At 36.2% G+C, this 14,142-nt stretch overlaps 1 protein-coding gene across 5 annotated transcripts in view; it reads right to left on the bottom strand.

Annotated features, from left to right (window-relative positions):
- Positions 1–14,142, bottom strand: part of LOC111054487 (voltage-dependent calcium channel type A subunit alpha-1) — a 1,036,091-nt gene that overhangs the window by 997,664 nt on the left and 24,285 nt on the right. The window lies entirely within an intron of this gene.

The following is a 14,142-nucleotide window of genomic DNA, read 5'->3' as shown; positions in this document are numbered from 1 at the left end:
GAGTAAGCCATACTGAATAAATAAATTGTACTTAAGCAAAGTAACAGGTCTTACTTACAGAATTTCTCACTTAACACTCCATTTAGCTGGGAAAAATCATAGAACAACATTTTAAGTCGCTGTTTAACAGAACGAATATTTAAGTGAGCTCCAACTTGAGCTATAGTCAAAATATGCCAAAATACATGTACTTATTAACTCGATCTATATATTCGTAGTTACATATGAGTTCCAATGAACTCGTACATCACTCTCACTGGTTTGGCCTAGAACTGTAAGAATTACTGTAAGAATCTGAGAGAAGTGTATCTGTTGCTCTAGGTTGGATTGAAGGCTGGAGGGTGGATTACCCTACAACTGTAAGTCTAGCTGTCATGATCCCCAATTGGGGATATTTTGTTTTTGATTTTTTATATTGATAGCCATGTATTACAAATCGTAAGTTTGCATGCCAGTTCATTCGTAGCAGTGTTGTTGATCAGACAGTCTGGTTGAATAGTGGTTCAGTCGACTTTGTGATTTTATAATGATTTTTGAAGCTGACTACAACTGGTGAGTAAGTTTTCATGTTGTATACAATGTTTTAGTTTCCTGTTGTTTGCATAATACTTCAATTTGGTACTTCATTTGCACACAACATGTTATTTATAGTTCTAAGAAAGGCATAAATACGTTATTGAGTGATTCATACTCTTAGGTTTGTTACAGTGCCTTCCCAAACTTCAATCTCCATTTGGGGATCATGACACATACATGCTTTTATTCTGACCCTTGAGCAAATATTGATATTATCATTCCAGATATGGCTCTCCGAGAATTTTTGAGACTGGATGAGGTGGAAGAGCTTCTGAATGACACCGAGTTCTTGGATTCAATAGAAAATAGTTCTTATATGTAGATATCGTACAGCTGCCTCCAGATAAAATGGACCGAAGTGGGCCAGATAAAGAGTCGAAGTTCATAATATTGAAAAAGAGGAACACTCAGAAGATGGAACACAAACTCATATTGAACAAACAACACCACCTACCTCACAAGGAAAGCAGCCAACGGCAATGACAAGTATTTCTGAGGAGCACACCACAAACACAAGCAATGATCCGACAACAAAAGTGAAGAATACTCATCTGCAGAAAATTGACCAATCTCAAACTGATAAATCTGGGCCTCAAGCACCATCAACTCCACTCACCAAACGAAGAAAGCAGTCAACAGAAATGACAAGTATATCTGAGGAGCACACAACAAGAACAAAGGAGAATACTACAACAAGAGTGAGGAAGACTTATCTACAGAAAAAGGATCAATCTCATGCAGAAAAATCTGGACCTCAAGCTCCATCAACTCCACTTACCAAACGAAGAAAGCAGCCAACAGCAATGAGAAGTGCATCTGAGGAGCACACAACAAGCACAAGGAAGAATTCTACAACAATAGTGAAGAACGTTCATCCTCAGAAGAAGAATCCAAGGGCTTCTGATATTCCCAAGTGGGAGAAAGCTGAACCTAATTTTATATTGACTCCTACTCCTAACATTTTCCAAGATGAACATAGAAAGAAAATTTGTGAAGAATTGAACAATAAATACCCTGTTGAAATTTTTGAGATGATTTTTGATGAGGAGCTGATGGAACACATTGTTGATCAAAGTTGTATATATGCCACTCAGAATGACCGCCATGATTTTGAATTCACAATTGATTGTCTGAAGAAATTTTTGGGTGTGTTATTATTTTCTGGGTACCACTCCCTTCCTCAGGAGAGTCTCTATTGGTGTGAAGATGAGGATATGTCTACTGATTGTGTACGAAAATGTATTTCAAGGCATCGTTGGCTTGAAATAAAAAGAAATTTACATTTTCATGATAATAATGAAATACCATCTGATAACTCTGCTAAGAAGTCAATAAAAATTTCTCCATTGTATGAAAAGCTGAATAAGAACTTCTGTAAGTTTGGAATCTTCTCACAGAATCTGAGCATCGATGAACAAATGGTTCGTTATTCGGTCATCACTTCCTAAAACAAATCATTAGGGGTAAGCCAATAAGGTTTGGTTTCAAACAATGGGCACTATGTTGTGGTGAGACTGGCTACTTGTTTCACACAGAGCTTTATGAAGGGAGACAAGCTGAGAATGAAGTAAGAGAGATGCCAACCCTAGGTGCTCCTGTTATAATGAAGAAAGTTCGTATGGTAGACAACCCTTGGAATCATTCTTTCTATTTTGATAATTTTTTCACATCGTATGCACTTATGGAGAAGCTCACTGAAATGAAAGTATGTGCTACAGGTACAGCTCAACTACTCAGCTGCATATGATGTGCACATGGAAAATCTCTTCATCATTCAGAAAAATATAATAAAGACCATCTTAAACAAACCAAGGTTATACCCAACAAATCTAATTTTCAAAGATTTTGATGTTTTTACCGTGAGACAACTCTATATCGAAGTCCTGTTAAAGTACCTAATGAAAAATAAAAGTATCTTCCCAAAGCTGAACAAGAACCTTTATCATTTCAGACCAGCTGTAATAGAGAAATACAAAGTTTATCCTACAAAAATTTCATTGATCAGAAGGCAGCTTATTTATACGAGCAGTAAACTGATCAATGAAATACCTTTTGATTTAAATTTAAAAATTAATAAAAAAACCATGAAAGAGTGGATTAAGAGGGAGTATTTCTTTTCCTTATCAAGCATAGCATTTTAAATAGTTATTCATTTTTGTTTTTTGATCTCTGTATTTTTTCTGATCTTTGGAATGTTTTGTTTGATTTTTGCTGATTCTATTGTAATTGTTTATTTATCAGTTGAATTTAAACCTAAATTTTAGAATTATTTTCGAAATATTATTTTTATTATATTTTTTTTTCGTTATTTTGCAACTCTCACCAGCGGGCAAAGAGTTTTTTCTTTTTGCTGGTGATGCCTAGTTTTAAAAATATTTTATTTAAGAGTAAAATCATAATATATTATTCTTATTTTATTTAGTTTTATAATATTTCGTTTACAAAATGAAATTATGTTTATTGTTTTTATATTTTTAAAATTGGTCAAATTATGAAAATTTTGTAATATATGAATATAATTAATTTATGAATTGGCAATAAATGGATAAATAAAAAATGATAAAAAAACTACGCATGATGAACAAGTGTCCAATGAAAAGTGATAACACTATGAAGAAGGAAGAAAGAGGGACATATGATTATGCTTTTGATAGCAAAAGTAAGGTGTTGGCAGTTTCTTGGAAAGACAACAACAATATCAAGGTGATGTCGAATAATGCAGGAAATCAACCACTTCAGAAAGTGAATCGTTGGTCAAAGACTGAAAAAAACATGTAAAAGTAGATCAACCACATTGTATTGCCAATTACAATAAATCTATGGGTGGAGTTGATAAAATGGATTGGCTTGTGAACAAGTACTGAATAAAAATCAAAGGGAAAAAATGGTACTAACCTATTTTCACATATTTGGTGGACACTGCGATTGTGAATACTCATATTTTGAATTGCATGACCAATAAGAAAATACCTCTCCTTGATTTTAGAGGAAGTGTCACAAGAACATATCTCTCAAAGTCATCTATTTCTGACCCTGGGAAAGCTGGAAGACCTTCTCTTCAGAAAAGTTCTAAGAAAAGAGTAGAAGAAGCGGTCAGAACTGATCCAGTTGGTCATACTATCCAGAGAACAGACGAAGGAAAACAGAGGAAATGCGCTGTTTGCAAAAAAAATGTCCGAAAACAATGTGGAAAGTGTAACGTTGGGCTCCACATGGACTGCTTTCAAGAGTGGAATAACAAGTAGTGATAAGGATCCATGATTATTATTTTTTTATTTTGTTTCTTCCATTTTCTCAATCTATGACATTACTATTAACTATTATGCTCTAAAAATAAAACTGTGTACCTAAAATGAACTTACATCTTTATTTGTATCCGTTCCCTAGTAATCTCATCAAATTGTCCTTCAGAAGTTTTTAGTTCTCCCATAACCTTCAGAATAATAAGAAGCCCACTTTCCTAAGGGCAAAACTTTCTATCACATAAAGCTTCGAATCATATGATATAATAATATGGAAAATGATTTGATCATAGTTTTGATATCATAGTTATGATAGAGAGGGAGACAAGAGTAGCTAAGTATTTCGCCTCTATTAGTCCACTTATGAATTTGAATGATATAACAAGAAAAAGTGGGAAGGGAAGTAAACAATCACTTTCGGTGGGAGAATACAGATTAGCTTTATGAGAAATGTGTCGTTATTTAACATTTATACTTTCTAGATGAAGAAAACAAGTAATATATAAACATGCAAAAATGTATTATCAAAATCTAGTATTCTTGAGTACACTAAATGTGGTTTTGATTACCGTTTATAGATTCTACAATATCCCAATGTTTCTCTGGGGAAGGAAAACAAGAAGAAGAATATATATGTACAATATTCTTTTATGATTCAGTAATAATTCGCAGTACGGTCACGTACATGTGAGTAAAATGTTTTTTCCCATGGTGAAAAAATTTCTCCACTTGCCTTCAACATTTTTGAAGGACTAACCAGTTGCATTCACATGTTTAGTTGATTCTATCATGGTATTCATGAGTTGAATAATTCAAGTGGATGACTTTGGTTTCCTAAAACACTGCACTTGATAAACTGTAGAGTCGGAATGTTGGTCGGGCTTCGTGTAGTTGTAGACAGTGTGGTGAGCTCACTGAAGTTGAGATGGGAGAGAATAGAGCGAGAGAAACAAGGGAGGAAGAGAGAAGTAGGATGAGAAATGAGGAATAGAAAAGCAAAAGCTGTGAGAAGTCAAGATAGAAGTGAGCTCGGTGGCAGTGCACCGGATAGGGAAGCAACAAGTAGTCCTTTTCCGGTCCTTTTGGCCTTAAACTGCTAAATATTCTCGTACTCACCCCTTTCACCACTTTCACAGACAAGTCTCGTTGCCTTTCCTACTAGAGTTCTGATTGCGATCAAACCGAAAGTGCAGAAAAAGCTTTGTAGCTTGCAACTCCATTCGTCAATTGCATGATAGTTGAAGTGGATAGTATACGACACAGCAAATATACCACAGAATCGTTGTCATGATAAGTTCAGTTCCGTGAATTGGACTCTCCTGTCTCAGACTTCGTGTCTTCATCTTGTGTTTCTTGTTTGGAAAAATGTCTTCATCCTTGAACAAATATATTTTTCTCTCCGCTATTCAATGTTTTTTTACGTAAGTAGATAACTGATGAACTACCTCCTAACATCATGTCTGAAGAATGTCAGTTTATACAATTTATATTCATGAGATGTCAACCATGGAAGTAGAATCTTGGAAGTATAACATTAATCCACCTTTGCTCTAGCCAGCAGAATATTTCCATAGGAGATAGGACTGTCTTCATCCCTTATAACGAAAAACCATTATATGTCAGAATGATAATAATAGGTAGATTACTGGAATATTGTATATGATGTAGTCACTCTAGATGTAAAAAAAACAAGTTTATTAACGTTGACTATAAATAGTGCATGATAATATAATAATATCGAGTGACGTGGCTGGCTCAGGTCTGGTTTCAGAGTTTTCAAGTTCCACCTGATCAATCTCAGAGCCTCTGACATGAACTTACGACTGTTATTAGACAGCCGGAACAATGTCTGGCGTGTCCATCCGAAACACGGGAGTGGCCCGAGAAAAATATCTTGCCCGGGCCGGGTTTTGAACCTGAATCTCTGAATATTATAAACCCAGCATCTCATCCCCTCGACAACGGTATTCCAACGTTGACTGAGTTTGGCCTTACTCAGGGATGATATCGCGTTGGTAATTTACTGGATCAGACTGGTAGCAGATGAAACGGTTGACAGAATTGCGTCAACTAAAACCATTGATCAACACTCATCAACTCTGAATGCAAAGAAAAGCGTCTGCATGGATTTCTCAGCTATAAATATATATATATATATATATATATATATATATATATATATATATATATAAAACACCTGGTAAAAACACCTGCTACTATATCGGCGTATCTTTGGCAAACAAAATTCTTCCACCTCAGATAAGCCTGTGTACTGAATTTTCTAAAAATATATTTCCATGAATAATTATTACACCTCAGCTAAGCTGCTGTAGTAAATTTGAACATTTTCTGTTCATTTGTTCTTGATAAAGCTGAGAAAACGCTGGAAAAACGCAGATTTTGGGCGTATCTTTGGAAATTTTTCCAAATCCGTTCTATATATATATATATATATATATATATATATATATATATATATATATATATATATATAAAAGCGAGATGGCACTCACTCACTCACTCACTCACTCGCAGAACTGAAAATCTACCGGACCAAAAACGTTAAAATTTTGTAGGTATGTTCAGTTGGCCCTTTAGAGATTCACTAAGACGCACTATGTTTTTGCGATGTTGTGGTGCTTGCTAATCTATATATATATATAGTTATATATTTTGTTTGCCAAAGATACGCCGATATAGTAGCAGGTGTTTTTACCAGGTATATATATATATATATATATATATATATATATATAATATATATATATATATATATAGATTCGCAAGCACCACATTACACCACATTCCATCATCTGTGATTGAAACTTATTTTGATATTTTTATTGAGTTCTGTGAGGACGGTGTAATTGAGTCAAAAGGAGAGAATAGCCAACTCCCAGACCGATTACTCCGGACTCATTCAATTCATTCTTTGTATAGACCTTCCTGCTCCCGGGCGGAGGTAAACCTCAAACAACATGGAGATCATTACAAGAGGGTAACCCCCCAGGAAGCTGATTATGTCAACAAAAAAAGTCGATTAAATTTTCTAGATAATATTTCTCGTGAGATCAACTGATTGAATGCAATAGTTCCACAGCAGAACATAACTCTGTCTCACTCCCACATACGCACTCGCATCTTCCATTACCAACAGACAACAAAAGTCTCAGATGTTTTCCCAAAGATGAATAATAATTATCCTTTTCATGTCCTTCAGCGAGTTCTCCCAGGAATGAGACCATGTGCAATCAAATTTTTATATCAAGAACCTCCTATATTGCAAATTTCATCAAAATCGTTGGAGCCGTTTTCAAGATCCGTTGAACATACATAAGTAGATAAATGAATACGTACATACATACAGAAATTGCTCGATCAATATAATAGGATGTTTTGAATAACTCATATTCCATAGGTCGAGTAATGCAGTAAAGCATTAGAACGAAACTCTCTGCATATACACATTGAACCCACTATTTGGAATGAAAAAAACATTATGCTACATTTTGGAACAATCATCTCGATTTCCAAAACGAAATTGATTACATAGAACAGGTAATACACCACTCCGATGTACGAGAGCATTACAACACCTATTGGGCGGTGTGAATAAAAAAGAGTAGGACATGTACATACTTGAATGACAAGTAAACGCCAAAATTGAAGTGAATAAAACAAGTATTTACTCTTACTCGCGAGTAAATACTTGAGAGGCTAGTTAACTCCCGAAAAATGCCAATTTTGGTGTGAATAAACGCAAGTTAATACTTCTTTAGCAAGTAAATACTCGTCCATTCGCAAGTCAACCTGACCCCAGACTTGCAGTCGTATCCCCCAGTTGGTGTTGCTACACGAGAGATGGCTGCATTTATGAACCTGCATGGTGTGAAACATTATAGAGACTGGTGTGATGTAAGTCACGATCTAAGGGACTATAACGGTTTGAGAGCGAAAACGTAGATTGTTCACTTCGTACTTTCTTGATGAAAACACTGATGAAAGTGGTGGAAGATTAACTACAAGGAAAAAGATGGAAATTTTTCTGAAGATACCTTAGTGATCTAGGATTCCAAAGTGGTGTTGCCAACGACATGGGGGTTGAAAGAAGTACCGTCAGCAGAACATTTTCAAGTGTATTGGATAAAATAGTGTCGAAGTCTGAAGATTGGATTAAATTTCCACGCACTATTGAAGATATGGATAAGGGCAAGGCAGATTGGGCTTCAAAATTTCGCATTCGACTGTCATTGATGCTATAGATTCCACTCACGTGCTATCGGCGTTTAGCGACAAAAACAGAAGTCATAACAGGAAATGATGAGTAGTAGTCTGTATGGTGCTACAAGTATTTACTTGCCTTCCTTGTGAATTCAGTTGTCTCGCGAGTAAATACTTCCTAGTAAACCCTCCGGTTGGCGAGTACATGATCACAAGTGAACTCGACGCTTTATTCACATCGGTTTATTTGGAGTTTAAATACTCGTTACAGTTTACTTGTAAGTAAATACTCGTCGTACTCGTTTTTATTCACACCGCCCATTGAATTGAAAAAGAAGCGAGACCAACATTGTGACGAATATAAAAATGTTTCGAATAAATTATCTTGAATATTGGAGATAGATAAAATTTGGATGTACAGGGAATAGGGGAAGAAGGTAGCGGTTTTGTTTGAGGCGACTGATGAAGAGGGAAGAGGGAATACAAGCAACTGCGAGTCCCCCATACGCCATACTAAAAGCTCCACTGAGCAACAGGTCACCGTGAGATACACTGTTCGGTCAGGTACACCAATATTCGTTCATTGAAGCAGGCGATGCTTCTGGCCCACAAACATGCTTCTCCTAAAATTAGCAGCTTGCTGGAAGCTTCAAAATCAAGTTGTTAATTCATCGTGTATGAAAATATCGCTGCTAACTGACGATTTACTTAGGGAAGTGGCAATAATGATTATTACTGAAAACAAAATACTTTTGTCTTATATAAATATTTTTATTGATACACATTTCAGAATTGAATTGAATTGATTTGGATGAAAACTTTCTTAATAGGTCTCAAGACCTAAATATCAGTGGGAATCTAATGGAGAGTCACAAGAATTATAGAACTTTCCAATCATGAAAATGAGTCACCAATATGAAACTTGTTTGTTCACTTGAGGTCTTCCGATACCGTTTCTAAACTTTGAATTGTGAAGGGCTTCCTTCATGGCTTCCATGTCATTAGAATTCGTTGCCTTGGCAACCCCTCAGACAAAAAGTCTGTTATCTTGTTTTACGATTAGTCATTAATTTTCAAGTTTTTTAGAAGTAAAGTTCAATTCAAACATTATAATTTTCTATTTTATTTTTAGCATAAATCAGTTCTTTACATTGATGGCAGCGGTAAACAAAATGCCTAGAAATAGGTAGATGGAACCTATATTAGATCCGATCGTGAATTCTAGCTGTGAAAGGATGCATGAAGAGAAAAGAGAAACATGCAAGAAGACCAGAAAATATACTAAAAATATTCTAAAAGGCAAATCTGAAGGTGAATTTAGAGAAATGTGACTTCGCAAAGCAGACTGTAAAATATTTGGGACACCTAGTAACTCCAGATGAAGTGAAACCAAACCCTGCATAAGTTAAAGCTGTGAAGAATCATCAACGACCAACAAATATTCAAGAGGCAAGAAGAGCACTGGGACTCTTTCGTTATTATCAACTATTTGTTCCAGATTTTGCAAGAACTGCACAGCCATTAACAAGATAATTCGTTCCACAATTTGAAGGTAATTCTTTGTTCAGACTGTGTGTTATTCTTTTCTGACTTTGAAAAAAAATTATCCTGGCCACTGATGCTTCTGGAACAGCAATAGGAGCTGTGCTTTCTTAGCAAACAGATAAGGGAGAGACCAGTGGCATATGCAAGTCGCTAATTGAATCTAGCAGAGAAAAACTATTCTACTACTCAAAGGGAGTTGCTGGCAGTAGTGTGGGCAACAGGTTGATTCAGGTTTTACTTGCTAGGGAGAGAATTTTCCTCTGTAACTGACCATGCTGCACTGCGTTCGATGCTAAGTCTGACGGACCCTTCATCTCGATTAACAAGATGGGCCCTGAGGCTTGAAGAATTTGATTATGAAGTTATTCACAGACCTGGAAAGAATCATGTTAATGCAGATGCACTAAGTAGAAGAGTAAGAGGAGTCACAATTCAAAACTTTGATGATAAAGAGCTCCATGAGCAGCAGCAGAAGGATGAATGGTGCTGTTCTCTGTTGAGAAATGTTGAAGGAATCATCAAACATGATACAATTCTGTGGACAGGAGGCCAAAGTGAACCATTGGAGTTAATGGGTGGCAGTCCCTTCCTCTCTGAGGAAGATAGCAGACAATTCCAATTTTTTTTTTCGTTTGTTGGGTAGAATTTGGCCGGCTCTATTGACTCAGGCGGTGCTTTGTTGGTTGACGACTAAGACTTTGGGTTGTACACTGGGTTCACCCTCCACACGGTGTCAGAACTTGAAGTTATTGAGGTATTGAAGTTATTATACGTCAATGCCTTGCGAGGCGGGTCTGCCCCGGGTATTGATGATTTTTCGGCCTCCTTATTGAAAGAAAACCTATTTATTTTTATTGAACCATTTCTTCAACTCATTAATCTTAGCTTGGAGACTGGAGTTTTTCCTGATATTTTTAAAATTGCCAGAGTGTTTCCCTTGCATAAATCTGGTATTTTTACTGACAAAAACAACTTTTGGCCTATTTCTCTTTTAAGTGTTTTTTTTAAGGTTCTTGAAACAATTGTAAAAGAACAACTTGTTAGTTATCTTCCGACTAACAGCATTTTGGCAGATTGCCAATATGGTTTTAGAGGTGACAAAAATGTTTCAGATATATTGTTTGATGTAAACAAGCAGCTCCATTTTGCTCTATTCAATAATATGCATCCAATCTTAATCTTTCGTGACCTCAAAAAAGCTTTTGATAGTATTGATTGAAGGAACCTTATCAGAGAATTGTTAGCTTTAGGTGTCACTGGCAATGCACTTGCATGGTTTACTAGTTATTTATCTGGAAGGAGGCAGTGTATTTCAACAAATGGAGTAAATGGTAATGAGCTTCCTGTCGACTTTGGGGTGGTACAGGGTAGCACTCTCGGGCCCTTACTATTTCTCATATATATCAATAACATTTCCAGATGAAATTTACATGGGAGGCTATTTCTTTTTGCAGATGACATCTTAATTTTTGTTGAAAGGAGAACTTGGGTGAAGGCTCGTGATAGAGCTGAGTCTGACCTAAGATCTATCAAGAAATGGTTGGATCAGAATACCCTCTCTCTTAATATTGCAAAAATCAAGTTTATGCCATTAGTCTAAGTAATAACTCAAATTTCAATTTACATCCATTGAGAATTTACGAATGTGGAGTTGATGAGAGGAATGCTTGTTCTTGTGAAATGATACAGAGAGTTCCTTTTTATAATGTGGAAACTGACTCGACCTAAGGGTCCTTTTTGTAACTTGATTTTGATAAATTGGAAAGGACTTACCGGTTTTTTTTTCAAGCTTTTGTCCCTGGATAGCAATTCTCTGGTAGAGCATCAGTCATTGTCCGTCAGCCTTTCACATGCATACACACTAATACCGTTTATTCACTTTAATCAACCGCACACTTCAACCGATTGCGAGCGAATCCCGGAGAAGTCTAGAGAAGAGTGAACGAGAACAGGCCGAGCTCCTTCTAAGTTGCCGGGAGAGAGTGCCGTTACAATGAGAGATAAGATACTTCACCAAAGTTGTTGCGGTGCGGGGTAAGGACCCTAAATTGACGAAGATAGAAAGTATAATCTCCGCAAAACCAAATAAGCATAGAGCTAGAGGGGTAATTCAGAGAACACCTTCCCGAGAGAGGATATAAAAATAATTACTGAAAATATAATTTGACAGACATTTACACTATTACATTCATAATGACACAGAATTGAAATGATATATTTATTATATGAAAGCTGCATGAATCGGAGTAATTTAGCTGGCTGGCACCTTATCTTATCGATATTACTGCTCGCTATCTGAAGATTCGAGCTATGCCAGTCAACTTATGAAAGCGTTATCACATAAAAGCCCCAAATCTGCAAGTTGTGTCTCAAGATCTTGCCAATTTCTCACCCATACACATTTCAGCCCTCCCATCGGGTCAACTGCAGCAAGACTAGCCAAACCTCTTAAACACTACACCATTACACTTTAGGATTGTGGTAGTACCCAATGAGAAATAATCGATCATCAGTACAAAATTGATATAAGCCTGGGTCCAAGCCCCTCAACTTAACAAGTGGAATTCTCTCCACAGCAATTACAATGATTAGAGAAATGGGCAACATGCCCCACTCACCTAAAAAAAAGAGAAAATCCTAAATAATGCAATGTGATGCAACACTAAAACTGCTGGCCTACCATACTCCAACATCACCAACATGATAACATCAGTGATGCTACATAAGTTTGCAATGACGATTCCTACAAACTAAATACAATAATTAGAGAATTATGTCACATTTGGGTCTCATACAGTTTGGTTCATGATTTCCTTTAATGCAAATTTCAAATGTGTCTGCTCACTCATTGTTATGGCTTTGCTATATTTCTTTCACCTTGATACTGTTTATTGGCTTTGTTTATCTTCCAATCGTTTTACTTTCTCATTTTTCTTACAGTGGGGCATTCTGATAATAACAAATGATATACATTTAGATAACATCTAACAAATATAATAATAATCTTAATGTGAATAATAATAATAATACTGAATTAGTTTATATAAAATATCACAGACATTTTTCTTTGGTTAATTTTTTGTTTTTTTTTTGTTATTTGACTTAACAACTTGATGTTTTGTTATAACAGCACATTGCTGCTATTGATCTATCTTTTTTTTCTAAGTTTAAATTTCAATTTAATTTTTTCTTTGTCTGTGTTGATAATATTTTTCAATTAGTGTAAATACAAGACCAGTTAGTATCAAAATTGTTCTTTCATGTAACTATGTACATTGCATGTTAATTTATGTTTTGTGCAGTTATCTTATGTGGAAAGCTCTACATGTTGATTCTCAAAAGATTTTCAAATGTAAAATATATAACTTCAAATATTTGTTAACTTCAATTTTAATACATGGTAATCGTTATTATGTGAGTTTCATAGACCACTTTACCATGCTTCCATAACCAGACGAAACTGCTGAATCAATTGCCAGAGCCTTGGTTACACAAATCATATCCAGGCATGGTGTACCAACCCGACTGTTGACAGACCAAGGCAAAAACTTCTTGTCAAAGCTATCTGTAGAAGTATGTAACCAGCTGGGAATAGCAAAAATCCAAACCACTGCATACCACCCAGAAGGCAATAGGAGAATAGAGATGTTACATCGCACCCTCAATGAGAGCATGGCTCACTTTGTTCAACGGGATGGTAGTGACTGGGACAACTGGCTGCCTTATGCTCTGATGGCTTATAATTCAGTTCCTCACTCTTCAACAGATTATTCCCCATTCTCTCTATGTCGGGGTCATGAAATGGAGTTACCAGCCCATCAACCTATACTTCAAGACCTGAAGCGTTGTTCAGTAAGAGAGCATTTGAAGACATTGAAAATGAGACTGGGTGAGGCTTATAAACAAGCTGTCAAGAATTCCTCGGATGCAGCAGATAAACGGCTTGTAACCGCTAAAAAAGGCAGAAAACCAGGAGAATTCATAGCTGGAGATGCAGTTTATCTGCACAATTCCACATTAAAGCCTGGAGAATCGAGTAGATTCCATCTCCCTTGGGTAAGACCATTTGAAGTGAGTAAGAAGATGTCCCCAGTGAACTATATGGTGATCTTACCCGATGGTCGCCAGATCAACGTTCACGTGAACCGCTTGAAACCTTGCCTCAAACCCAAGGATGAGGAGAGACTAAGCTCCAGTGACGTTGCTGAAGAAGTGATTGATGAACAGGAGGAGGAAGACAACCTGGAGCAGGAAGTACCAGAGTCGGAGGAGGATGACCCATCTTATGTGCCCAGGGGTAGGGATCAAACCATCACAAGAACCTCGCCATTTAATTTGAGACGAAGGAACAATTATAGTTCTTTTTTAAACGGTGGAGGAGTGTGAAGGGAATCTCCTTCATGGCTTCCATGTCATTAGCATTCGTTGCCTTGGCAAAAAGTTGGTTATCTTGTTTTACGATTAGTCATTAATGTTCAAGTTTTGTTAAAGTAAAGTTCAATTCATACATTATAATTTTTCATTTTATCTAGCATAATCAGCTCTTTACAGAATATTC

This window comes from Nilaparvata lugens, chromosome 7 (genome assembly GCF_014356525.2).
Source record: "Nilaparvata lugens isolate BPH chromosome 7, ASM1435652v1, whole genome shotgun sequence".
NCBI classification, from domain to species: Eukaryota; Metazoa; Arthropoda; class Insecta; order Hemiptera; family Delphacidae; genus Nilaparvata; species Nilaparvata lugens.
Note: the sequence above shows the minus strand (reverse complement) of the source record. Positions and strands in the feature narration are given on the sequence as shown.